The sequence below is a fragment of the Amblyomma americanum genome, chromosome 2 (assembly GCF_052857255.1).
Source record: "Amblyomma americanum isolate KBUSLIRL-KWMA chromosome 2, ASM5285725v1, whole genome shotgun sequence".
NCBI lineage: Eukaryota > Metazoa > Arthropoda > Arachnida > Ixodida > Ixodidae > Amblyomma > Amblyomma americanum.
The window spans coordinates 6,745,779-6,772,974 of NC_135498.1; the positions used below are offsets into that span (position 1 = coordinate 6,745,779).

A 27,196-nucleotide genomic window follows, 5' to 3' on the forward strand; every position below is an offset into this window, starting at 1 on the left:
AAAAAAAAACAGAAAGAAACGTACGCCAGTGAGAAGCTGGGAAGGAACGTAAAACTGGCAGCTCTCTTGTAGCCACCTTTCATCCCAAATTCTGTCATCAAATAATACCTTCGGATAATAAGCATGATACATTTTTTTCTTATTGAGTGATTGATACAATACATCTGATTTTCCAAAATAATGCTTCTCGTTCGAATGCACTTTCCCGACAGGTCTTCGCTTAGCCCTACTGACAATGCCACTGCATGCTTAGGATCTCGGCCCTACAGCTGTTGGGCCAACAGACGCATAGGCCCGCGGGGCGTGTCCGGCCCCCTCGCGGTGTTTGAAGGGGCCCCCAGCTAGCAGCATACCAGGCGCCTCTGCGCGCACACGCCGCTTCCGCTTGGCAGGCGCCCCAGTCAGGCGGCGGCAGGAAGGAACCCTTTGCGCCGATAACATCGCCCATTAGAGAGATGATGCGAGCGAGGGAGCCACTGTACATACCCACGGTGACCGCTTAGCGCCGGCGGCATGGAGCAGCAGCGGCGTCTCATTCTTCACTGGCTCGGCCGATTTCCTCATTTGTTTTGTGACGAAGGTGCGGCGCCGCCCTTACGCACATAGGGGCGGCCCTTGTAATGAGCTCGCCTTGCATGAGCACATGCCAGCTTCCAGCGTCCGTGTATAAGCTGTGACAAGTAGAACGCACGAAAATGCAATCATTTCGCGCTGCTCAGAAGGTTCCGCGTTGGACTAACGTACACCGCGCAGGTGGTGACCGGAAGTCTGTAGGGTAAAGATATGTCACGACTCACTGCCGCCAGCATTACGAGTCGTTTCCTGGCCCCGTACACGAATAAAGCGCCTGTCCGCTTTCTTGTTAAATCCGCGACTAAAACCACCAAACTGTTCCTGTAGGTACGTCAGCAAAATTTCAATTAGTCAAATAACAGCAAGTGCTAACGCTCTTAGGGGTGTTCATCGAAACAGTACGAGATACCGGCTGACTAGCTTTTCTAGTAATTCGCCTTTTATATTTTGCTGCATGCTCGATGATCTCCTCCGAATGGATGCAGTGATACGTTTTCATCTGTTGCCAACGCTCAAACTGCCCGGACGAGAGCTTTGTCAAGGAGCACACTATCACAGCTGCAACTCTGCGTTAAGCGTGGCGACAGTGGCTTTCAACTAGGAATTACAGTTGACCCTCATGCAAACGATCTTTTTGCGCGAAACCTGCTGCAGTGACTTATAGCAGCTATGACGTCACGCTGCTGAACAACCTGAACTGATGCGTTCGGTACTCAGTTTCGGCGGCAGTTTTTGTTTTACTTTTTTACTCAGCAATATTTGTATTTTGCTCTTTTTATTTTATTTTACTTGGCGGTGCCCGTTAAAGAGCCCAAGTGGGCGAAATAAATATATAGCCGCGCACTGCACGGCTTCCCGGAAGGACCACAGCGCAGCTTTGGGATGCGAAAAATTAATTCTCTCTTTTCATTATTCGCGATGACTTTGCATTCCGGACTTGCAGCTGTTCTGCGTGGAAGTGCAATGCGAGAATTGCACACGTCGCGCCATTCAGCTGTCACATGCGCGCCGCTCCGTGGCCTCATCTTTCACTTGGACAGCGTGTCAACTGTCTCGAAGAGATCAGGCGCAGACACTGTGTGAGATTCTACTTCCGTCGTTCGCGCACGGAGCAGAAGAAAGAAGCTATATGCCCTTGTAAAACTGTCAGTACCTGAGACTAGAAGCTAAGCGTGAGAATCGGCAGATGAGCCGGTTCCCAGACTTAGCCACCCTGGGTCACAGAGAGACTGGCAGGGCATAATGCGACTTGCGCGTGTGCCAGAACCCAGGCAGAGCTAAGACGGCCTTACACAGAGAATTCGCGCAAGTGTGTGTGTGCGTGTCTGAACACTCTCTGTGCGTACAGAGCGAGCTTTATTCTTCGCTCTTAAAAACCTGTCGACGGCTGCTGAGCCGTGGAACGGTAACTTATTTTGAAACCAGTTAAACGAGTACGGGAACGCGAACGAATATGCAAGCACGACGCGCTGCTGCTATACAGGTGTCGGGATCAGACAGGTATACCGGACCGCGCACTCCCAACAAGGAGGTTCCGCTGAGTGCACGACAGATAGGCGTGACCATGGCTTGCGCTAATATATTCGGCGGTGAGGCAGAAACACGGCTGTTGCGACGCTCGTGTCAAGGTCGCGTCGCTCAAATAATCCCGCATTCGGACGAGCACGTGATGCGACGACGATGTCGGCGAAGCAGCATTTCGAAGCGCCTCTCCGTGCATCCTGAGCGGATAAAGAAGACTGCAGTCGAGCTATGCTCCGTGATGGTTCTCTGAACTTTACCTTGAATTCATCTACGCTTGAAGGACGCTCCACATCCAAAGTGCACGTTACTCGAGATGATCTCAATGTTCCCCGTGGCTGTTCTTTGCACTTTGAGAAGTTTTCGCGCCATTTCCTGGCTTTTTTTTCTTTTCTCATTTCGGATGCAAGAATTTATTCTGAGCATTTCAGCTTTTCTTGGCAGCTACTGAAAGTGGCAAAGCTGTGTTTTTTTTTCTTTGTTTGCTTCTCCTCTTTACGTTGCGGTATGCAGGAAAAGCGCAGATCAGTAAATGAACGAGCACAATAACCCGTTTTATAGAACTCCTCCGCTATATATAGCCAGTAGGCGTCGGTGCGAATATAATCAACCGCGCATGCAATTAACCTTTGAATCGCGCATATGGCTGCGCGCTCCCTCTACCTGTTGCGCCCCCTTGCCAATAGACTTGCTTTTCCCGAGAGGCTCTATATCCTCTTGCGACGCTCGCAGGACGTCTGCTTCGCGCGTTCCGCCGTTTAGTTAACCGAGCAGCGTACGAGCGAAGAGGAGATGTAATTAAACGAACCTCGTCATTGACCCCGCGGCATGCACGGCCCGTCAGCTCTCCTCAGTTGCGCGCACGCTACTCGGCCGACTCGGAAAAAGATTTGGCATCGGCGGCGTGTCGCTCCTTCGAGAGCGGGCCTGCACGCTTCCTTTTTAGGCGATCGTCGCCGCCGACGACTGCCCTAGCCGGGACTCCCACGCGTCCCGCCTCTTCACGGCCCTCCGGGACGCGGGCGCTGGGAGTGCGTGCGTGCGTGCGTGCGTTCACGACGACGACGACGACGCAGTCGCGTGATGCTAATCGCGCACGAGCGGTGATGTCGAACACGCACGGAGCAAGGCGAGGCCGCTCGGGGTTTATTGATACGGCGACCCACGCTGGCGCAATATCGCGGCCTCGGGTGCTGAGCGATATGAACTGCTTCGGTAGTAGCAACAGGTGTGCTTGGGAGCACAGCGCGTGGGTGGTGCGCGGTTGTGTTGGTCACGACTGTACCAACAAGAGCGCGTCACAAATCGGAGGCCTTGCGACGGGCGATGAAAGTTTAACTAAAATGTCGCCTGGGCGTCACTCCACTGCATAGTCTCCTAAGCACTTTTGCCAAAATGTTTCCTGATCTCTCGCAAACTGCACACCTTTCGCTTCCTTTCGCCCTATCACGCACATCTCAGCGCCCCGTTCTCTCAGAGTTCTTTTTAGCGCACACAAAGGCGACACAGTAAAGGACGAAGAAGATGGGACAAGGCGCTACTTGCAAGTGGAGTACCCCGTTCTCTCTCCCAAGGTTACTGCTCTGGAACTGACGACAAAAGAAGTATCATGAGATCACATTGCTGATTACTCCGAGGTTACACATTTTGATAAATGAGGCCGTGATTACACGACAGGGCTCACACTATCCCAGATTGCCGATGTCATTTCGTCAACGAAAATGATCGGGTGGTTTTTCGCCTCTAAGCTCAATCTCCTGTGCGTTTCATTGGCTCTTCCAGAACAATTTTCTCCGTCCTCGTACTTATTTCTCTCCTACAGAGCGCTCTGCCTTCCTAGCATATCTGTTCTGCGGAGAAACCACGTAACAAGGTAAAGGAGAGCGATGAGCTTCGCAAAGAACCAATGTATACTGTAAACGACTCAAGTTTCGCGTTTGTCGCGGTTCGCATACAACTCGTTAAAATTAGTCCCGCAAATAATTTGAGCAAACTTATCAACCAAAAACCAAGAACATTAAGGGGCTCTCTCGAGCTCCTCAACGCTAGTTACAGCCATTGCTAATCATATTCTGTACTGAGAAAAGCACGTTTTTTTTTTAAGAAAGGGGGTGTTTAGCCCTGATGTAAGGCCGCAGAATTCAGCATGTGTCAGAATAACTTCGAAGAACATTCTTTTTCTGGAAAAATAGAGCCATTAATATATTTTCCGACTTCTGACCATTTCCATTGACTGGCGGTGTCGTGAAAGTATTGCAGGATGTAGCTACGTGCCTCCGTTTGCAGAATTCGAAATCTTCCGTACTTCTAGGCGAGAGGGGAGAGCTAATGGCGAAGCCAGATCTCCTTCGAAAAATATTCTCACACAGCGGCTGCAGCTCAGCTCGCGAAACTTTGAGCTGGCGTTCACAGTGTGCGAAGCGAAAAGAGAGACGCGGAAAAAGCTTCTTTCGAGCCGGCAAACTGCAGTGTTCCCCCAAAAGGACAATTTTTGCACGTAAGGCAGAAACAGTTTTCTCCTCTCAGCCACTCTTCACTTCCTCCGCGGTGCACCAGTGGGTAAGACATTCTGCTCAACGTGCACCCAGATCACGAGTTCGACACCCTGTCATCATAGCATATTTACGGGGCTGCTCTGCACAAATCGCATCTGTTCACCGAGGTCAAACTTAATGCCAGACAAGCAACACTAAGCGCGTGTGATATCATGCGTGTGATATCACCATCACTCTCCTTTGCAACGCTAAGGAGAGTGATGGCAGTAAAGTGTGACCATCATGTCGAGTCCAACGCCCGTGAACGCAGGTGCTCACCGTGCATTTCGTTCTTGAGCAATACGAATACACGTTGCAAGCCGCTGCACGGTGCATTTGCGCCTGTTTTGGCGATGCCCTCCGTGTTGTGCGCCGTGACACAGCTATTCTGTTATTTCTTTCCGTGTGCGTATCCGTCTATCGCAATTTACTTACAAACGCCGACATCGACGACGTAACTGAGAGCAACGAAATGCGACGAACACCCCAGTGAACATTCGCCGGCATTTCTTTTCTTAGCCATACTCACCATTTATGTATCTGTACCAACACACAGGCACGGAGGAAGTCTATGTTCAACGTGGTTCAACGCAACAAACCTGGCCACACTTTGCGTTGACATTCTGATTTCGCGTGGGCTGCCCAGACATTCCACTATCGTTTCTCATTCCGGTGTCTTCTCGCCAGTTCCCCAGGTTTTACAAAAACTAAGACCGGGTCTTCGACTAATGGCAACATATATACAGTGGTTGCCTTACATGCAGGAGGTGCGGGGTTCGATCCCCAGTGCCGCTGGTTACCCACCGGTGATACAATGGGTACAAGCGTTCCCTTGGTCTGGTGATCGGCTTATTTAGGGTGAAATGCTTGGGAAGTGGGTCTTTGACCCCATCTTGAGAAGTCGAAAATACCTTGTTCCATGGCGCTTTTTGGCCATACATGTCCTTGCGCCATAAAAATCCATCATCATCATCACATACGGCGGAAGAGAGTTGGCGCATCGCTCTCTTCCCTGCTGCCGCATTACAAGCGCCACGAGAGCCCCTGGCGTTGTGTACATCCGCTTTCGGGACAGCGCACATTCGGCACAAGCGACGGTTCACATTCCCCAGCGAGACGACAAAACTCCGGCGGCAAACGGCGACGCATATAACGGTGCCTCGGCGGCCACATTTTCCGCGCGGTGAAAGCGGCAGCTGCACGCACGGCGCATAAGCGGAGCTCTTTTTACCCGTACCTGGCGCCTGTCCTTGCTCTTTCACAACAGAGAGACACACTGTCTCGGGAAAACCGCTCGGCGAACAAAAAGAACGGAGAGAAGCGCGGAGGGCGAGCGGGCGGGGACGGTAGCGGCCGGTGTGAGGTCGCCCAGCAATGCCTGCTTTTGCTTGTTTTCCTGGTTTCTCGTTTCCTTTCGCTGATGCTCCTGCACTCTTTTTATATTTATGTTTGTGTTTCATTCGGGAAGGGGGAGAGAAATGCTTCTGAATAGGCCACGAATGGGGCGTAACACGCGCCAGCCTTGTGCGGTTGCTGCAGGCTGCGGCTATAGTTGCGGACTCAGCTCTCGGTCCCCTTGTGCTCACAACGCAGTTTATGAGTTTGACCATGCGTCGTCACGAGCTGCCTGGTGGCGGATGTCACGAGCACCCCTCTGCGGAGTGTCGAGGTAAATAAGCCGCACGCGAAGGAAAATGAAACCAGCTTGATGTAAATAGTTGGAACAGGGAGAGAAATAACTCGATACCACTAAGCCTCCCTTTCAATGACCCAAGTAGAAGACTTTCCCGTCGAGTTGAATTCGTATATATCTTTGTTTCTGTATTTTGCTGTGTTAGCAAGTGAAGTAGAGCAGTCCCTCTATACGTGAAACGAATATACTTATCAGTCCCTTACCAGTTCTAAGAAGAGATATAGTCCGGCGCAAGCGTCAAGAGGCGTCAAATAAAAATAACACCTTACAATTTTCGATTTAGCCTTCGTCAAAACTTCTGAGAAGCCCTCCCCGGTGGCGTGCCTGGTCACCCACACCGCTGCTTCGGCATGCATAAATTCACTAGCCATTTCCTTTAATAATAATAATAATAATAATAATAATAATAATAATAATAATAATAATAATAATAATAATAATAATAATAATAATAATAATAATAATAATAATAATAATAATTGTTTGGGGAAAGGAAACTGCGCAGTATCTGTGTCATATACCGGCGGACACCTGAACCGCGCCGTAAGGGAAGGGATAAAGGAGGGAGTGAAAGAAGAAAGGAAGAAAGAGGTGCCGTAGTGGAGGGCTCCGGAATAATTTCGACCTGGGGATATTTAGCGTGCACTGACATCGCACAGCACACGGGCGCCTTAGCGTTTTGCCTCCATAAAAACGCTCCATTTCCTTTCCCGCTAATGGGTTCTGTTTGCGTATCGCGTCTTCTTAGGAAGCTTATTTACACTGTCAACATATCGTCTGCCGGTACTTTCTTACAGATGTTTGAATTTTTTTCGCTCTGTTGAGCTTAGAACCCAACACGCTGTTGGCATCATTTAAATATTTGACGAGTGCTTGCATTTTCTTCTTAGTTCTGCGTTCTATATCATCTCTAAAAGCGGTTAAGATTCCGAAAAGAAACAAGGTTGTGGGGTACCACTGCTGTACTGCTACTCAACGCTATAGAATGTAGAAGTTACAAACGGAGGCAGAAAACTTCACAACGTTTGCGATGTGCAAGTAGTGCGTTTATGATCACAATCTTGCTGATTTCTAGCCCCCCAAAAAGTGCGGCGCGAAGAAGCGCGCGTGCATCAAGAGAGAACACTGCTCGGTATATATACCGGCCGACCTGCAATCTTTCCCTGGACTTTTTTCCGACGATTGCGCTCCTCACGGTTGACTTAGTTAACATCCTGCGCGTAGCTTTTTGATGAAAAAAAAAAAGTATACGGACGCGATTCACAGCATGCCCATCTTCCACCATCGCACTCCATCTTCTGAGAACGCACACCTCCATCAGGCGGCCGAAGCGCGTGAGAGCTCTTCCTTCTGCACACGAGTAGCGTACACGCCCACGGGGCGACTCGGTTGCGCAAGGGCGGCATCCCCCCCCCCCCCCCCCCCCTTTTGAGTGGTGGCCAAGAGAGCCTCCATTAGCGCCTGGCCGCTCGGACCGACGCGGAAAGCACGTGGTCGCGGGTGCATCCGGTTATCGGCGGCGCCTTCGATGCGATCGTGCCATCCATAATGCGACCCGCGATCTCGATGAGCTGGGCGGACAATAGCCAGCCTCGCCTGGCCATCTGTGAACGCGTCAGCGGCAGAGAGATGATCGCACCACGAATATTTAAACGAAACGAGAGGCAGCGAGTACATTGCGGTCTTCAATCTCGCCGTGTACAGAACGCTCATTGAATAACGAGCTGGCAACGGTCAAACGGGTCCTACCAGGCTCTTTTCTGTTTTCTTTGCGTCCCAGCATATATGCCCAGAGTAGGGGCATGCAGAGAAGAAAAGAAAATTTTTTGCCCTGCTTGTCCGCGCGATAACAAATGAATTTGCATAGCCAGTAAGACATGCAACAGGCACTGCCGTTCCTGCGCCCGATGGCACGCCCATTGAATAGCAAGCTTACAAAAGGAGAGGGGATTATTTGCCAACTTTCCTTATGGCACATGTGGGAGAAGACAAGTCTGAGCATAAGGAGAAGTCGCCGCAGCTGTCTCGCTCTGAGTGGACACCTGACCCGCGTGCGGGAAGGTGGTGGAGGGGGTGTACGAGCGGAAAGAGGAATAAGTGCAGGAACATGCAGTGTAGCGTAACAGTTACCCTGATTTCCTTTAACCAGAACGCATAGTACACGCTGTGCACGACGTGGTTCTGTGGTCTCTTGTACTTGGATGCTTACTGATTAACGCAGGAGAGAGCCTCGTACCGAATATTAATGGCGAGCACACACAAAAAAATACTTCCATCTGTCCTCTTCGTTTCTTGACGATCAATTTGATATTTGCATGCTCGCCTTTGTCGGGACGTATGTGCAGTGCAGATTAGAAATTTTCCATTTGGTTCTTCATGACTTTCGCTCGACGACAAGCTGCGAACATTTGAGCGTGCTTTATAAAAGTTTTTGCATGTTAAAATAGCCATGAAAGTCCAGCCCAATGATAATCTTTCCTCGACTAGTCGCGTTTCAGTAGTAATTAAGCAGATTTCGAAGCACCTGCGTTCTGAGATCAACCTTTCGTGTTGTACCGCCTTTAAAAGAGGCAAATCCGCTGCTCGCAAAATGCGCCAACCTAGGATCGCCATGGGATTCAAGTTTTAATCAATTAATGGTAAATCAGATAATAAAAATGATAACTTAAGAACGTCACATACAAACTTAAAATAAATAAATGCATAAAAATTTCATCATTTCATTGCACAGGAAGCCCAAAGAAGCCGAATTCGGGAATAACTAACCTCTGACCCGGCGTACCGGTATTACAATCCGATCGAAACAAAGCATCTGCCCATTTATATTCTGAGAGGTTTCTTCGTCCAATATGACACAACACCGCGATTTTAGTGCCCCGCGGGGGTAATGAGTACAGGCGAACAAAAACACGAGGCACATGCGATCGAGCGGCTGTATTCGCCCACAAGCGTCTGCCCATGCATGCATACGTTGTTACACGTGTACACGGAGCCTTTCGGTGCGTACGGCTATTTTCCTTCAGTCTCAGTCTGCTCCACCCTTTCGTCTGCATTCTGAGTATGGAGCATTCTGAGTCTTCAACAATCTTCCGTTTCTCGTTCATTTTCTTTGTGTCTGTTTTCGCTGTTCGATACAAATCTCCCACGCAACCTGCGAGAAACTTAATTGAAAGTGCAAATACGCCATCGTATCAAGTCTTCGGCTGCCAAAGCGATTTCTTTAGCAGCTATGAAACCATGGAAGCTCCCGCGGATCTCAAATCACTCGTAACCGTCACTTATGGAGCCCCCAGTAAGTGTACAGTCAATCCATCGGCGACGCTGAGCACGTCTACTCTTTAGGTTTTGCCTCGGATCTCTGCTTGAAATGTGAAGCATTTTTTCCCCTGTTGGCCCAATTGACCGCAGAATAATCAGGCGTTGAAGATGAATATCTGTATTGTATTAGTGAGGCACAATTATGCCTCAAATATGAAAATAAAAAGCAAGTTTAAAATTGATTACGAGTATAAGGAAGACGGAAACGAAAGCTGACTGCATAGTATCATCTGACCCTAACGGGAATGCATGTTTGTGGAATCTCGAGGTCGTGGGTTCGATCCCGGCTGCAGCGGCTGCCTTTCGATTGAAGCTGAATAAACTGGAGGGGGCACTTAACTCGCCTTAAGGGTACGACGCGATAGTGTTAATGGGTTTTAAAGTCCATATATGCGGAATTGGCAAGAGAGTCCTCATACCACCGCTGGTGCAGTGATGCAGCGGTTAAGCGATGCGCCATTGCCCTGCGGTGGCAGGTGCTGCCATCGGTGGGGCTTGTGAGATCCAGGTTTCTCTTTCCGAGCAATCTCTCGGGGCAATCATTAATTTAACTGCCTCCCGCCACCGTGGTGAGTTCAATCACAATCCGGTGGGAACGTTGTGATGACGCCATAAGATCACGTGATCAAGGTGGCCCTCCCAGGTTGCCGGAGCGGCCGCTCCGACATGGCCGCTCCGGTACTAACGCTCTCGCGTTAACACTCCCATGTAATGAGACTTCGATGCACGTTAAACGCAGGTGGTCGAATTTATAACCAGAGTACGTCACTAGGGAGTACCCCATAGCCGCTACAATGATCCTCTGGCACGAAAAAATCCATTAGCCAGAAATCCTCGTGGTCTGCGACTGAACCAGCTACCTTAACGCCTCGCTGACCACTACGCAACCGTTAGAGCGAGTCCTTGTCGGAAGTTGGCGGCCAGCTACGCCATTCCTGCGCGCATACAAGGCAGGCTTCAATAAGTAACCGGTTGCTATAGATACACGGTCTTGGTTTTCCTCTTTGCTTTAACAGCTGGTTCAGAACAGGGCTGGTCTGCTCGGCCGCGCGACAACGAGGTGATTTTTCAGAGCGCGTGGGACGACCATCCGCGTACCGCCGAGGCGATTTTTTCCCCCTCACGTCGTCCGGGCTTCGCGGCGGGGGTACACCTCCGACAAGCGCATGGCCATCTGCAAGATCAACCTTGAAAGCCGCGCGACCTTGACGCACTGTGACAGACAGGAGCGCCTAAATGGGAACCGCTACGCGAAAATTCTGATATGGCATCACATCCTGCGAAGCTTCAGGCCTAGATTTGTCCTATCGTCCCGCTATCATTGGTGGGTGCAGACTGTGACGAACGATGTCAACTGGCAGGCTCCGGTACAAAAGGCGGGGCTGACGCGTAGAAAAAAAAAACTAATGAGTACGGGTTAAAAGCGATACAAAATAAACTCTTGGTATATTATAAACAGTAAATTTTATGCTTGGCAAGGATGGTTGAAATAGAACAGCGCAAGCATAGGACGAAGAGAGGAACGTTAAGGAAGTTAATCGATTTTACGGGTCAAAGCTACGTGTTATAAGGAGTGCCGTAACGCAGAGAGGCCTCCGACTTAATTTCGGCTACCAGGAGTTGTTCAAAATGCAGCGTGACCATAGTTCCAAGGATGTTTCTGCGTCTCACCGTCAAATGAACGCACCTGACGTATATACGTTCATTCTCTGCCTATATCTGTAAACTCGCGGTAGCCTATATGCCTGGATTGAAAATATGGACTGAATTATGCAGCAGCTGATACGTCGAACGCTGTGAAGTGCGTGAATAATATAATGATGCTACTCCAATTCAATTTAGTTTTTTTATTCTTCTCGCCCTTCAGCTCAAGTGGCTGCCGCCGAGGCGAGGCAGATGCTAAAAATTTAATAGAATCGAAGGAAACGAATCACTGTTTTGTACGTAGCCTAAGCTACGTGACTGGCTAACAAGTGAACGTTGACCTGTCGTGACAGCCTTTGAGAAAGGCGCCGGTCAAATAAGCAAATCAAATTACGTAAGCGAGGCCCGGTTCCCGCGGTATATATGCAGTGTTGGCTGCACTTTGAGTTGACTACATATACCGAATTAACTATAACTAGCCATAGCTGTGTAAGGCGGAGCCGACGTCAGCCAATCGGGGCCCGAATTCACGAAGTCGTTCGCAGAGGATTCTTGTTCGTGGGAGCTAAGGGCAGCAACTCAGCTATCGCATCGTCAGATAGTTAAATTTGCGTGTGCACGTTGGCATCGGCGACTGGCGAATTGCAGCCAGTTAGGGCGGGCCATGCATCCCAATATATAAGCCGTCTTGAGCGCCGCAAGGTTTTGCCCGGACAGGATGTAGATAACGGTCCTTTCAGGTTGCACTGCAGAATGAGCGGTGCATTGTACGCGGAGTTCACAATGGCGCCATTATTTGTCGCTGTCGACTTCCCTGCGCGGTTTCTTATTGGCTGCACACAGAGAACGATTTTGTTGTTTAACACAGAGCGAGATGACTCAGTTAAAGAAACGCACACTGTATCTCAACAACGCCACCACAGCAGCGCATGCCCACGGTACGCCCACACTGCGAACTTACAGGTATACGCCTAAACAGCGAGTACGCCATGGGAGAGAGGAGTTTCGCAAATAAAGAGCGCGAAAACGAATGAGAAATGCCCGGCAACGCACAGAACGGCAGCGAGAACGTGTCAGTGGCGAGGAAATGAGAACAGCGTTTCTATACGACCTGGAGCAAATTACTCAAGAAACACTTGTTGCTGGGCTGGTCGGTGGATAACGTGCTAACGTGCATGCTAAAGCATGCCAACGGTGCATAACATGCATGCTGACGTTTGTACGCTAACGTTTGTACATATAATTGGAGAAAATTGTATACTGTATAGTAAATTCACACGAATGCTAATTCAAAGCAGGTAACTGATTATGAATAGTTTTCATTTGCGTCTCGTACAAAACCAATGTGGCAAGGCAAGTTTGCACACGTTTTGGAGGCACATCGACATGATATGCACTGAGCAGGACAAGACGTATCCTTAATTACACCTCATCTAATTTCTTCTTCTTTTTTTTTTGTTCTTCATAATTGCTTCAGCGATCATAGATGCATGAAAAGGAATAAAAGTAGTTTGGATATGGCGCGTGAATATATTCGATACGTATTTTCCTTACATACTCTAGCGTTTCGTATTCGCGCTGCGGCACGAAATAGAAAATGTCGACATATTGCGTGTTAACCAGGGACGGATCAAATAAAGAAGACCTTAGGTGATAACATGGGAAAGACATCTGTCGGACTTGCGAGTTTCGGTCTAGCCCATGTGGTTCCAACTATTTTTAAACCAGCACCAAAGCATACGGATAGTATTGCATGCTGTCTTACGGAAACGTGAACGCCTCGTACGGGAATCGAACCAGCGACCTGTGTCGCCCGAGAAGACAATAATCACTGTTGCACTTTGGTGAGAAAAAGTGCGGTCGTAGGGGTACAAGCGTTTGAAATTGCCTGACCGCTATCAATTTGACGAACCTAAGAGCACCTTTTGATAGACTGCCAGCAGAAAGCAGAATCATAATTACGCTCGATCTTTTTGCTTTCGTTGTCAAATGTGCAAAATGATTACTATAAAATTAACTCTCGTGGTGCCAGAAAGAAAAAAAAAATCCATCTGAGGAGTTAAGTGTTAAGTACTGGTAGGCGAGAAACAGCTGCGTGCTCATTCTGCGGACTTGGCAGAGGCACATTGCTTTCAACGCGTTCGCTTGCTCACCGACAGCTTAATTACACCTCACAGTTCGGACACTGTTCCCCGCGCGTGCACCACAGCCTCAAACGCGGTGGCACATTCAAAGTGACGTGGGCTTCACACCTACCGAACTACGAGGCAGGGGCCGGCCTCATGCGTCGCTTTTGTCCCGGTGGCTGTAGCGCTGTCTGCCTGTCGCTCTCCGAGTCCCTCTGGGTGGTCAATCCAAACCCAACGGGGCCGTCACTCGCGCTTCACACCACGGCTGACGTTGTCGGCGGGGGGCTCACTCACAAAACCGAGAGGAGCACACGCACACACAAACCTGGCCGCGTATATCAGCGCCAGCTGTTTTCGGAGCCAGCTGAACCAACGGCCCGGCTACAAGGAGGCTCTCCCAGAATGGGCAGAGAGTTTTCGGGATTGGCGCGGTCCTCCGAACGAACTCGGTCTCCTCCTCCGGGGTCCGCAGCCAACGCTCGTCGTTGGCGGAGACAGGTGCTGCCTCGCCGGAGTCGTGGTCGTCGTAGCGGCTGTCGTCGCGAGGGGGCCCGCTTGTGGAGTGCACGCGCAGCTCGGCTTCCGCCGCCGCAGCCGACTGCGTGCGGAGGCGTCGCGCACACGCACGCCGGCGGAGGTGGCGAGCGCGTGGGTCGACCAGCGAGGGCAACCGGTTTGCGGCCGCAGCAGCGCAGCTATCCCTCTACGCACGCACGCACACACACCGCCGCCGCTGCGGCTGCTGCGGCGCGCTCGCTTGCGCGGGACGTTCGCAGTTGCGCTATGGGCGAGCACATGCATGCGTCCTGCCGCCGTCGACGACGCTGCCGCTTCAGCAAGGCAAGAAAATCGCCGGGTGTATGTAACCGCTTTGGCGGACAGTCATGCGCGAGCCTTAGCGCGGCTGTGGGCACAAGGGGTGATACAGGAGCCGTGCTGGTTGCGTTGCGATCTCACACAGTCTGCTTTGTCCACCTGGAAGCTGATGCACATGGACCAAGAAAGAAAATAGGCCTGCGTCTTCTATAGGGAAAGGCACTGCTCTAGCCCTACCCATTTCGGACAAGAACTGTGGGCACCACCCGGGGTAGCCTTCTGGTATAAACGCTCAATAAAAGTTTATTCACTCACTCAGTCTCCCGCCCGTACAGTTTCTCCACGGAGCGACAGTGCGCCTGTGGTCCGGACAGCTTTGAAGAGATGCAGAGCTGCAGCTCTTCACCTTCTCGATAGCTGCCGCCCCCGCGATCGTCTCCCACAAGCACTGAGGCAAAGCGAGGTGCATTTCTTCCTAGAAGCGCGAGAAGGAGCCGAACAGGAAAGCCAGCTTCTCATGAACCGCGTTTTTAACAGGTACAGCACGCGTCTATATCTACAGCTGGATGAAAAAAATGGTAATTGAAAATTGGTTGCTGGGCAAAGGAAATGGCGCAGTATCTGTCACACATCTCGGCGGACACGTGAACCGAGCCGCAAGGGAATGGATAAAGGAGGGACTGAAGGAAGAAAGGAAGAGGTGCCGTGGTGGAGGGCTCCGGAATAATTTCGAACACCTGGGGATCTTTAACGTGCACTGACATCGCACAGCAAACAGGCGCCTTTGCGTTTAGCTTCCATCGAAACACGGCCACCGCGGCCGGGTTCGAACCCTTGTACTCCGGATCAGTAGCCGAGCTTGAAAGACATTTGTGTCTGAGCCAGCTACGCCGCATAAGGAATCTGGGTTCGTTTATGGTTGATGTAATCAGCGGAATGATTGAGATTCAAGGGGACCCTACACACCAATCCGCGTTTTATTTGTTATGCATAAAAAAAAACGCGTGCAAAGATCATTTGAAACTTAAAAGTTGCTTGGCTTAAAAAGTCAAGTGGCCGCGATAATGCTGCCACTTCTTGACCGTCGCACTGTTTTTGTGTGCCAAATAATGCCAAAGAAGACAAATTTTTATATAGAAACAGTAAAATGAAAAGTGTTTATAAAAAGTCAAGGACAGTGTTCTGACACCAACAGCTAGACTAGGTGACCGACGAATCTAATTAAATATCACGACGAGCATTCACAAGCACCATATTGTCAATTTTACACCGGGAATATAAGGTGGAGGTGGGGAGGGGGAGAATAATGCGGTGCATGCATAAATGGTGAATAATGCGCGTACTTTGTTGTGAGAAAGATATTGACGATGATAACAGTATGTATGCAATGAATGAGCATAACGGATCAGGTTGCGGTACCAAGCTATCTTATGTTTGGTTCTATACCTTAAAGGGGCTGTGAAGGGGGCTCTAATAAAGTTACGGCATGCCTGGGATATTGAAGCACGCCGCTTCACGAATAGTGTCCAGCAAGGATTTTTTAAACGCGCTTTGTAGAAACTGAGTTATCTGTAGTTAAAATTTGAATTTCAGCGTCTTCGCGCCTTTCCCTCTCCTCTCGTCACTTTTTGCACGCTGGAAGGTAGGCGCTCCTTCGCCGACCCCCCTCTGGGAGGGGAGCTTGCCAACCCGCCGGAGCTAAGCGGCTTATTGGCCGCGGCCACGGTAGCTGCCTGACGTCTGAAAGAATCTAACCAATGGCCACCTCTCACCTTGTCTACGCAGATGCGGGGGACGGAGGAGGGTGCGAGCATGAAAAAGTCGCCGAGAAGGGCTCGCAAACTGTGACGCGGGATTGTAGGTCGTCTGCTGCGTGTAGAATAGTATTATTTGGCTCTGGTTTTCATGGCAACACAGTGCAGTGATTAAGTGAGTTAATTTGCTCTCCTCGGAAGGCGTTTCAGAGCCGCTTAATTTATTCTGCCATGGAATGCATTTAACGCCAACATTGTCGTTTCCTGTGTGCGTCCAAACGTCCACGCATAGACACGTATACCTAACCTGGACAACACTCTCACATGGATAACAATGGAGGGCCCATGTCTTCATATGTTATCCAGGTGAGATGTTGTTGTGCACAACATCTTCAATATCATCAGGAGCAACAGGTGGTCCCTAGTACGGGACACCATTGGACGAGACTGAGCAGGGCGGCCTCCCATCGATGAATGAGAGAGAGAAGAAGTAGACGATGAGGGAAATAGCCTCAACAGAATGCATGTTCTTTGTGGGAGCTCCCACAAGACAAAGAGTAGAAATATTGCGCGGGAACTGTCGCGCCTCTCCTCGTTCGCGGTGTCTTCATAGACAACGGTCTGTATGCATGGAAGCACAACACGACACCACGCGCACGCATTCCATGCAGTAGGGCTGGGCACGATACACAAAAAGTATCTTTCATACCGGTGCCCTCAAAAATATTATCTGCGATACAGATACAAGATGACGAACCAAAATTGATTTCCGATACAGACACTCGATATTGTATCGTCGATACTTCGATACACCACTGAAATCGCCAATATTAATACAGCTGGTTATGTGATTTGCTAAGTTAAAAAGTCTTCCGTGGTTTATGGAATTTTTAGTGCACATGATCGCACTGTGTAAACGAATCCGGAGAGATCACTTCAGCCCCTAGGCGGGCACCGACCTGGCACCCTGCAGGATCGGATCATCCGGCATCACATGTCGGGACATCGGACGCGCTCCGGTCTTGGCGGGCATTTCTTCAGTACTTCAAGGAAGAAGAAAGGCCTGAGGATCTCCTCACCTAGAGGAAGAAGTGGACACCAGACCCCTCGCCAAGCCCCATGAAGCACCTTATTTCTACCGCAGGGACGCAGGGATTTCTTTAAGCTCCACTGTCGGCGCAGCTGGTTTCGTTAAAACTTTAGCATTGGAGTGAAGCCATGGCGACATTGAAACGATTACTTCCATAAACTGCCTAGCAGAATCTCTTATCAAAACTAACGTTCTTTATACGCAAACCGGTCTCTGATCACTTGTCTACATGAAAAAACTTGGAACTGCTTCTGATGCTGTTCGTTTAATTGCTACTGCAGTAGTTATTGGTTGGTTCAGTCTTTGCCCTGTGCTAAAAAGTGAAAGATCTGATTGCATGGGAAAGCCGAACAGATATTTCACCAGCATAATGTTTAACAGTGCTTGAAGTTGAACTTTCTTCGTTAAAAGTTAGAATGAAAGCAACAAACAAGAAAACGGCTAAAAACTTTTATTGGACAAAACAGACTTCGCTAATCTCTGTTACGTAGATTTTTTTTCTTTTATTTAGTGGTAGCAAGTAACAGTATTTTCTAAAATCGCCGGTCCGAAACAGCCCCACGATGCGGCCGCGCTTTAAGCGAAGAAATTGAAAAAAGCCTCTCTACACGAGCACGTTGCTGTGTTATGTTTTATGAAGGTGCCTGTTATCAAATAAGAGTGAAGGATAGCCACTTCGACTTGAGGATCATCGCGATATAGTTAAGAAACAGAGGTTTCACTATGGAATCTCTTGAGGACTACGGCTTGTAGCTTGCTTCCACAAACGAAAGTAATTAATGCGTCAGCTGATGCTTCTGACGCCGCCGGCGCTGATGACCACGCTGACCCGCGTGTGGAAGAGCGCGTGACATTGATCATGGTTAGAATGTAAACAACAAATTTACTCTAAGCTTCTGAGTCTTCCATTTCTGTTGCCAATCACCGCAACTTCCAATAGGGGTGAAGAGGTGTTGTTTCTACCATAACGGTGAGTCTGTCTCCTCATCCCTTCTAGCATCGAGTGTTCAGAAGCGCTACATATACGGCGTCTATCTGCCAAACAACGAGCTTAGGAGAAAAGACGTTTGATCGGTTCAACGCCGTTTGCATCCTCTATTCCTAATTCTCCCCTCCCCCCCCCCCCCCCCCCCTTTTTTTTTTTCAGTGCGCTTGCGCCTGAGCGAGCGCCGCCGGCGCACAGTGCCTCAAGGTCGGCGGGTACATCTTTTTTCGAGTATCGGGTATCGTTAAAGCACACGATACACTAAAAAAAAGTATTTTCGATACCGATACTCTGATGCGTTCACTTTGAGCAAGCGATTCCTAATATCTACACAAAAAAAATATCGAAAGATCGTATCGAAGATGCATGTATCTTTGACACTGCTCATGCCTGCCATGCAGTGGTAGTCCTGGAGGAGTAGCCTGTAGGGTTCGCCTGTACGCTACTATAGTGTCGAGGAACGTCGAAACTGTTCGCTGCCCGGCCGGGACCCGAGCCGCGAAGTCGTCAGCGAAGGCGCTCCTGAAAACAAGCAGCCACCGCCCGACCATTTTTGCTGTTGCCTGTGTGGGCGACGTTTCGAGGCCGCCGCTTCCCACGGGACGGGTGCGTGCCCGGAGCGCGTTGGCGAACGGAATCTCTCCTGCACCGAGTGTGTATACAGGCGAGGAATGGAAAGCCTGGGAGTGGTTCGTTCGCGAAGTACGTGTTGATGATCAAGGCTAAGGTGGTGACACGCAGACTGCACAAACAAGGAGCCCTCACAGAGCCGCGCTTGAGGAGCGGTGGTTCCGTCTGTTGTTATCCACGTTTTTGTTTCAGCTTCAGCCAGCCTAAAATTCCATGAAGCTAGTCGCCAAGCCGAAAATATAGGCTGGTCTTGACTCCACATGGCTCTGCAATGGCGACATATATTCCTTTCACTGCTGTCGCTCATTTCTTTCCGCTGCTGTTCTTTTCTTTTATTGCTGTGCCCCGGTTTTCATAACGGGAGACCGGCACCGGAGTGGGAAGACACAAAAATTTTCTCTTCGTCCGCACTGATCGAAATCGATCGATGGATAGATTAATTGACTGATTGATTGATTGACTGACTGATTGATTGATTGATTGATTGATTGATTGATTGATTGATTGATTGATTGATTGATTGATTGATTGATTGACCTACCGAACCATCGACTGGCTGACTGACTGCACATTACAGCCGGCAAATAGCGTCGGACATGAACCTGTGCTGCTTTTATGTGAAGAGGACTGGAATCTCGATTATCAAGCTGGTAATATCGTGAGCAAAACTCTGAATGAAATGGGTCATTCTACTGAACAGCACCTTCTGGATTATCAGTGCCTGTCAGATCACCCGCTTTCCAATGGGAGCCGTGCAGACATGTTGCTCAGCGGTCATCCGTGACAATGGAGAAGGTGAAAGGAGATGGCCGCCTAGCAGTCGGGGAGTCTTCCCTGGTAAGACGATAAACGCGGTGCTACAAGACACACAAAGTAAATTGTAGGATAATGTTACAGAGGCGTAAAACTGCAATGGTAGCGGCAGGGTTAAAGATGTGCTGAACTGACAAGGAGCAGTGGTGGGGTGGGCGCTTAGCAAAGGGAGCAGGTGCTATGCGAGAGATAGCACCGTGAGCGCAGAACGCAGTCTGCGCGGTAGGGGAGGTACGAGGACGGAGCAGAGAAGTGTAGAGTGATGTGGTACCCGTGAATCGGGAGATCTGGAACTATCTCATGAGAAGAGCTTCGACGTCGCAGACACAATCTGGGCATCGCGATTACCAGGAGTCGGCAAATACTTTGAACGAGGCGAAATCTATCGCAGTGGACGGGAAGCAGCAGAGACAGGCTGGCGCCTTGCGGGCCGCGCAGTATCTTCTTTAGGGGCCCCGCGGGAACTAATGGCTTCGGATTATAGGTGGCATCGAAGAAGGCAGTGCAATTGCGGAGGCCAAGACCAACAAAATGGTCAGTAGGAAGGCAAGGCAGAAAAAAAAAATAACATCAAGACCAGTTGCATAAACATGCAAGGGGCCAGACTGAGAGTGAGAGTGTTAAGAAAAGAGCAGCAGCTAAAGAAAAATAGGCGCATAAGTGCTGCGTATTAGACACACCTGCGGAATATGGAAGACTCTTCGTGTATGGATGGATATATACTTGGGTATGGTGCAACAGAACACCAACGGGGAACAAACGGGGACCGATTGCATGCTGATCCATCAAGGAACCAATTGACAAGCAATAAAGCCAACTTGTACGGACATGGCTAAGGGTAGCCTATGGACAACGAACAATTGCAGGCAAGATAAGCAAGACAACTATCTAGTAAAATGTCTTAATGATGACATAAAACAGATTGAGGAGACTGCAGAGATTATTCTATTCGTGGATATGAATGGCCACATCGAGGATCTGGACGAATACGGGAAGTCATTGTTTACACTCTGCGAGCAGAACAACCTTTTTATAGTAAACAGAGAGCCTAAATGCGAAAGCCCACTTACGTGGGAATTCCAATACAAACATTCGGCCACTGACTACCGTTAAAATCGCAGGAAAAAAATAGCATGTTCGCAAAAATGGGAGTAGAATAAGAAGCGAAGCGCAAAGTTTGGGAGCAGATTATAAACGTATTATATTCTGCAGCTGGACACCTGGTCAAAGTGAAATGCATGTAACACAACCGGAAAAGCAATTTGAAATGACCAACAAATACCAGCAGACATTGAGGAACACAAAGATACGCCCTCTGGAAAAGTGGAATTATAATCAGAACGACTCATCAGTACGAAAAGGAGACAAGTAAAAGAGGCAAACCACTGGAAAGGAAAGCGGAAGCAGCGAAGCTGGTGTAATATGGAAGTAAACAGGCCAGCGAACAACGGCGGATGCGTCCGGAAGAATACAGAGGGGCAAAGAAGGCAGCTCTCATAAGATGAAATCAAAGGAAAATGGGAATCATACCGACAAAAGAAACTGGAACTACAGATCTTCATCCAGGGTAAAATAAAACAGCCCAGCGATCGCTGTGTGTTCGAAGTTTGCGATATAACTAAGAGTGGGCAAAAAAAAAAAAAATCCGGAACAACTTATAAGGTTTTTTGGAGGTAAAAAGAATCAAGTAAAGCAGGAATAGATTCAAGATGCTGACGGAAACTGTGCAGAGAGGGACGACGCTCTGAATTCGTGAAGACGCTTTGAAATAAGGAGGCCCGAATTTCACTACTTTTCTTCTTACTGCTAATGGTTAATAGGCTTCCGCGTCACTAACTTCTTCCGTTACCTTTTCAAATCTAAGCTAATTCGATCGAGGCCTCACCATTCTGTGGTCGCTACAACCTTTCCAAAGGAGCGCATCATATGAATCCGATTTCATTTTTACTCTCACAATTGGGGCTCTTCCAGGTCCACTTCCTCCTCTCTCGTTTCCGGAATAAGGTACTCATGGTCCGTAAATTATTTCTCTCTGCGAGCTCTACTAATAACTCCTCCGTGCAATTTCTAGAGCCTATGCCATAGTCGCCTACCGCCTGGTCTCCGGCCAGCTTCTTAGGTATACCTTCGCATTGAAGTCGCCCATCAGTACAGTGTACTGTGATTTTGCTTTGTTCATTGCCGATTCCACGTCTTCATAGAAGCTTTCACGGTCTGGTCATCATGGCTGGATGTAAGCGCGTAGGTCTGCACCACCATCAGCTTGTACCTCTTACTGAGCCTAATTACGATAGCTACCACCATCTCGTTAACACTATAGATCTCCTCTACGTTGCCAGCCATATCCTGATTAATGAGAAATCCCAAACCTATTTCTCTTTTGTCCGCTAAACCACGACGCGACCGCCCCTTAGTACCGTATACGTCTCATATATCCTCCTAACCTCACTAAACCCTATGACATCCCATTTAACTTCCGCTAGTTCCTCGAACAGCACTGTTAAACTAGCCTCACTGGATAAGGTTCTAGCGATAAACGTTGCCAGGTTCAAATTCCAATGGCGGCCTGTCCGGAGTCAGAGATTCTTAGCAACCTCAGCTGCGTCACAGATCTGACCGCCGCCTTGATCAGTTGCTGCGCAGCCGCTGGGTTCTGAGGGCCGAGGGTTAATTGGTTTGTTCGTAGAGGGTTGTGGCCAAGTAATACACCAGGGTGGCCAAATCCTGCTCTGGTGAAGGAGTGAGCTGTCGGTTCTGGCCACAGAGATCAGGCCGCACCCCTGGCCTGATCTCGACACCAGGCTGAAGTATATATATATATTTTTGAATTCCGATAAAGAATTGCGCGGCACCGGGATTCGAATCCCGGCCCACTTGCACGCGAGGCGGATGCTCTATCTCTACGACATCGCTTCATTTATGCTACAGAAACTGTCAAATCGTGTGTTAATGATCTTTTCAAAGCCTTTCGAGAACACAGGTAAAACTGAGACTGGGCGATAGTTAGAAAAAGCGTTTTTGTCCTTACGTTTATGGATTGCCGTCCCCTTAGCTACTTGCGTGTCAGATGGAAAAACGCCAGTAGAAATTGCAATATTAAAGATATGTGAAATAACGGGCGCGGTCACGTCACAAATATTTAACGGGCCTAAAGTTTAAGTCATTGGCATCCCGACTATGCCTATACTTAAGGCCTTCGAAAACCCTGCTCACTTCTGCGGTCGAAGTAGGTTGAAAGAGGAGAGAATGCGGGGATTTGGGATACACGTAGGAGATACAGAAGTATTCGCTGTGTTACCTATATGTGCAAAAAAGGTCACTCAAGTGGTTCACAAGTTCCTCTCCTTTTAATATGGCATTATCAATGACAAAGTGATCAATACAGTTTGACATAAGCTTTTGGCTTAGGATTGTATTTTTTTTTCAAATAACATCCTTGTTATGTACGAAATCATTATCAAAAATATATCTGAAATACTCTTCTTCCGATTCCTAATTTCTCTGTTAAGATTATTTCTAAATTACTTCAATTCTCTGAACTACTGGTTGCTGGTTTATGGGGGTTTAACGTCCCAAAGCGACTCAGGCTATGAGAGACGCCGTAGTGAAGGGCTCCGGGAATTTTGAGCACCTGGGGTTCTTTCACGTGCACTGACATCGCACAGTGCACGGGCCTCTAGAATTTCGCCTCCATCGAAATTCGACCGCCGCGGCCGGAATCGAACCCGCGTCTTTCGGGCCAGCAGCCGAGCGCCATAACCACTGATCCTGTGAACTACTGTGGTCACGAAACTGAAGAAACGCCTGAAATATTTGTCTGATTTTGATCATTTTCAGCAGGCGTAAAGCAACCCAAGATTTTCTTGATTTTTTTACTCTTGTAAAATGATTTCTTTGCAAAATAGACATAAAAGCACTGTTCGAAAAGTTCGATGAACTTATCATAGGACGCACAGACATCTGTAATCGCCAATACTTTGCTCCAATCAACATGCATAATGTTCTCTCTGAAATTTTCTAACTTGAATGTTCATATATCGCGATAAGTTATTGCTGCAGCTTCCCGTTTCTCGATTGGTTGCAGGCTTGCCATCATTAAGGCAATGTGCATATTATCGCTCAAGTCAAACCTTAAGACTTTGGGGGTAACTTTTCGACACGAGAATTTGTGATAAATGTGTTTAGTAAAGATACACATGAGGTCGCAATTCATGTTGGGTATGCTATTTCATTTTAAAGCTGTTGCAGCATAGCAGTAGTAGTAGATCCGTAGCGGGTCCGGAGTTCTTTACGACATCATTATTCAAATCGCCACCTTTTGCATGCGAAAGAAAATTGCTAAGGAAGTTAAGAAACGCGGGGATACAGTGATTTGGTGATCTGTATACACAATTCCAAATATGTTCTTGCCGTTTCTAATGCACAAAATTCCATAGTCAAATGTGGCCGTAATAAATTCAGTAAGTAACATGTCATCTGCAATGACAACACCACCACCTCGACTGTCCTGCCGATTCAAGTAGAAATGGCTATATCCCGGGAGCACAAAATGCTGAGTATTCTTATTGTACCCAGTTTCGGTAAATATCGGAACATAAAAATTAATACCACTGGGATCCAAAAGCAGCAGTACGTCGTCCTGTTTTTGCCGGACGGACCTTTGAATTTAAATGGAAAAGTTACCCATTTTCTTGCCTGCTTGCTTCTTACGATATGCGCAAGTTCTTCCGGGGGAGCCGCCCCGGTGGCTGAGTGGGTATGGCGCTCGGCTGCTGGCCCGAAAGACGCGGGTTCGATCCCGTCCACGGCGGTCGAATTTCGATGGAGGCGAAATTCTAGAGGCCCGTGTACTGTGCGATGTCAGTGCAGGTTAAAGAACCCCAGGTATGGTCTGAGTCGCATTGGGACGTTAAACCCTCATAAACCAAACTAAACCAAATCTTCCGGGGGAATACGGTCTTTAGCCATTCTCGGGAGTGCAAATGTTTTCATGGCCAGCTTAAAAGCCTCGGTCAGTGCCTGCTCTAATCTTATCAATTTCCCTCTCATGCCAAGGCGGGAGACATGTCGGTTCAACGCGCAAAAATGGATCCATCCCTTGTCTACATGTACTTGCACGCGTACAGCCTTCGTCACCCCTGTGCAGAGCGCTCGAGCAGTGCGCACCAGATGATAAAAACTCACATTACCGGGCAGCGCGCGGCTTTCGCGTAAAGTGCACGTGCCCACTTGTCTTCTAGGTTTGCGCGTCTCTACTTCCGCGCTAGCACTGCCTGTAAAATCCTGCAGCTATGGCGAGGTGTCAGTTTGTTTGCAGGACAACGCGCCGGTCGAGCGCTCTACACAAGAGTGACGCAGACTGTGTACTCTCGCTTTCGTGCGATACCCGCTCCGAGCAGTTTTTTCATAAATGGACAGAGGTGCTCGTTTACGCAGATGGGTGGGCCCTGTGGCGCATCTTGTTGCGCTTCTTGGAATGATGAAGCCAACACCAGAGTTGCATTGGTCAGCCTCCTCTTTCGCGCTTTTTCTATAGCACCTGGTCAGGCTTATCGCGTCTTTGAAACTGTACGAATTGAGTTTGTTCCTTGCCTTTTGTGGATACTCTGTGGCACACATGAATGTCAGAACGTGATATGGGCTCACCTACAGCATCGCCTATCTTGATCAGGATGTCTGGAAGGCATCTGGTTCGTGCACAGCCCCTTTGATTTCCACATTCTTGTTATGCGCGAATACTGTTCCGATTTTACGAGAATTGTTTGACAATAAAAAAAGTAGGCCTTGTTCAAGCATGTTAACTCTTTGCTGAAGCGTTCCATTTTCATTCTTCAAGGCGTTCTTTTAAGCAACTACAGCTGATGCCTGACGGTTGGCATGTATTTTCAAAGCTTGTGCTGATAAATTCAATTCTCTTCTTAATTTACTCCAATTCGCCACGAACTTAGCGTTCATCCATACACATGTTCCTATCAATTGCTGCCTAGAATGCTTTGAATTTAGAATTAAGCTCATCCTTGAGATCCGGAAAAAGCTTTACGACCTCTTGATACTGGGTCCCTCATAGCCTGAGTCGCTTTGGGCCGTTAAACCCAAATAAACAAAAACAATCTTTCTTCATACTAAATCAGAGTGGCAGATTAAGAGAGCAGCACAACGAACATGCAGTCTTATTTGGCAGCAGTTACAGCGGAGTAGCACGAAAATGAAATAGTAAAAGGGAAGACAAAAAATGGGTCTAACCTGCAATGTGCGGAAGATGTGGCTAAGTACAGCGCGTATCAACGTCACCGCTGTCAATGCCGCTTCCAGGAAATGCGTTGAATTTATGTGTTCAAGAATGACTACGTGGTTGGGCCGGCACGTGATCTGTCTTGATGACTAGGCGTGCAGTTCGGTCGAAATGCTCAGCGTTATGTGGTTGCTGCCTGGTCTGGTGATGGTTGTCCCAATAGATGACGGACGACGATAAAGGTGGATTCACGGAAGACACCGTTCGCGGTCATCCAGCGATGATCCAGGCTCTGTGGGTCGGCTCGCTGCAATGTGCAGGAGATGTGGTTAGATAAAGAAGGTCACATCTCCCAACAATGCTGCGTCTAGAAAATGCGCTGAATTTATATGTTCAGGAATGACTGAATGTCGAATCCCCACTCTAATTAAAGCGCAGGCTGCAGGTTTAGATTTCAGGTTACATGCAATGGCGCGAATAAAATTCACCTTTATCGCTACTCGCATGCCCCGTAAACTCTTGACGCCGAATGCTTGTGCCATGCAGTCTAAGGCATGCGTGGGTGAGTGCAACTCATGTGCTCGGGGCCGCGATGTCGAGCTTAACCACAAGCTTGCACAGCGCAGCCGCCCACACGGGCTCTCGCGACTAACAAGCAGTCCGAGCCCATCGAGGAACACCACGCGAAGCCTCACGTGCACGGGGCATGTGTTCCTACTACTTAGTGTGGTGTGCCCTATACGTTTTAATGCAATCAAGAACAACTAAAGCTTAAAAAACAAGAACTTATAAGAAACATTTAAAGGACGCATGCAAACGCTTTTAACCGCAAGAGAAAATCTGCCATTGCGACTTAGTCCCCCAACTAAACTAAGCAAGAAGTTGCTTACTTTAGTCGAGTAACAGCGAGCGCGTTCGGTAATGAACGCGTTAATGCGAAAGCCCGAGAACTTAATGATCGGACACCATCGGAAGAGAACCCAGGCGAACAAACATAAACACTGAAGTATATACATCGCAGCGCTTGAGCATTACAGTGATAGCAGGAGATACTTCCCCCACCACAGCCAATTCCCTTAACCGAGATGAAGCCGTCACATGGAGGCCGCTGCAAACTATTTCCTTCCCATGTCCATTTACCCTTCACCTCTTCCACACAAGGGAACAACCCCCCCCCCCCCCCCCCCCTTCTTTTTTAATTCAAAGACTTGCCATGTGGCATAAAAGAGGCTGCCGATAAGCTGAAGAAGTCGTGGAGGCTGTTCTCTTCGAAAAATATGAGAAGACTCCTGCTTAGCGTTGTCGGTTAGCCACAAGGAAAGGTATTTCTCCCTTGTAGCTGTAGGTCCAATGTTCGGTAACAGTGTCCTAGAACACTGCACTTCTGCGGACAAAGCCCGCAGCGCCCACAGTCTACCACTACACCTGAAAACTCCCGCGGCTCCCCTCCCCTACATCGCCGAC

At 48.8% G+C, this 27,196-nt stretch overlaps 1 protein-coding gene across 1 annotated transcript in view; it reads right to left on the bottom strand.

Moving 5' to 3' along the window:
- Window positions 1-27,196, bottom strand: part of LOC144120483 (uncharacterized) — a 95,741-nt gene that overhangs the window by 66,292 nt on the left and 2,253 nt on the right. The window contains exons 2-3 of the mRNA XM_077652915.1: window positions 25,744-26,039; window positions 13,540-14,242 (exon numbers count right to left, since the gene is read on the bottom strand). The gene's annotated coding sequence lies outside the window, so the exon portion shown is untranslated. The remainder of the gene's footprint in view (window positions 1-13,539; window positions 14,243-25,743; window positions 26,040-27,196) is intronic.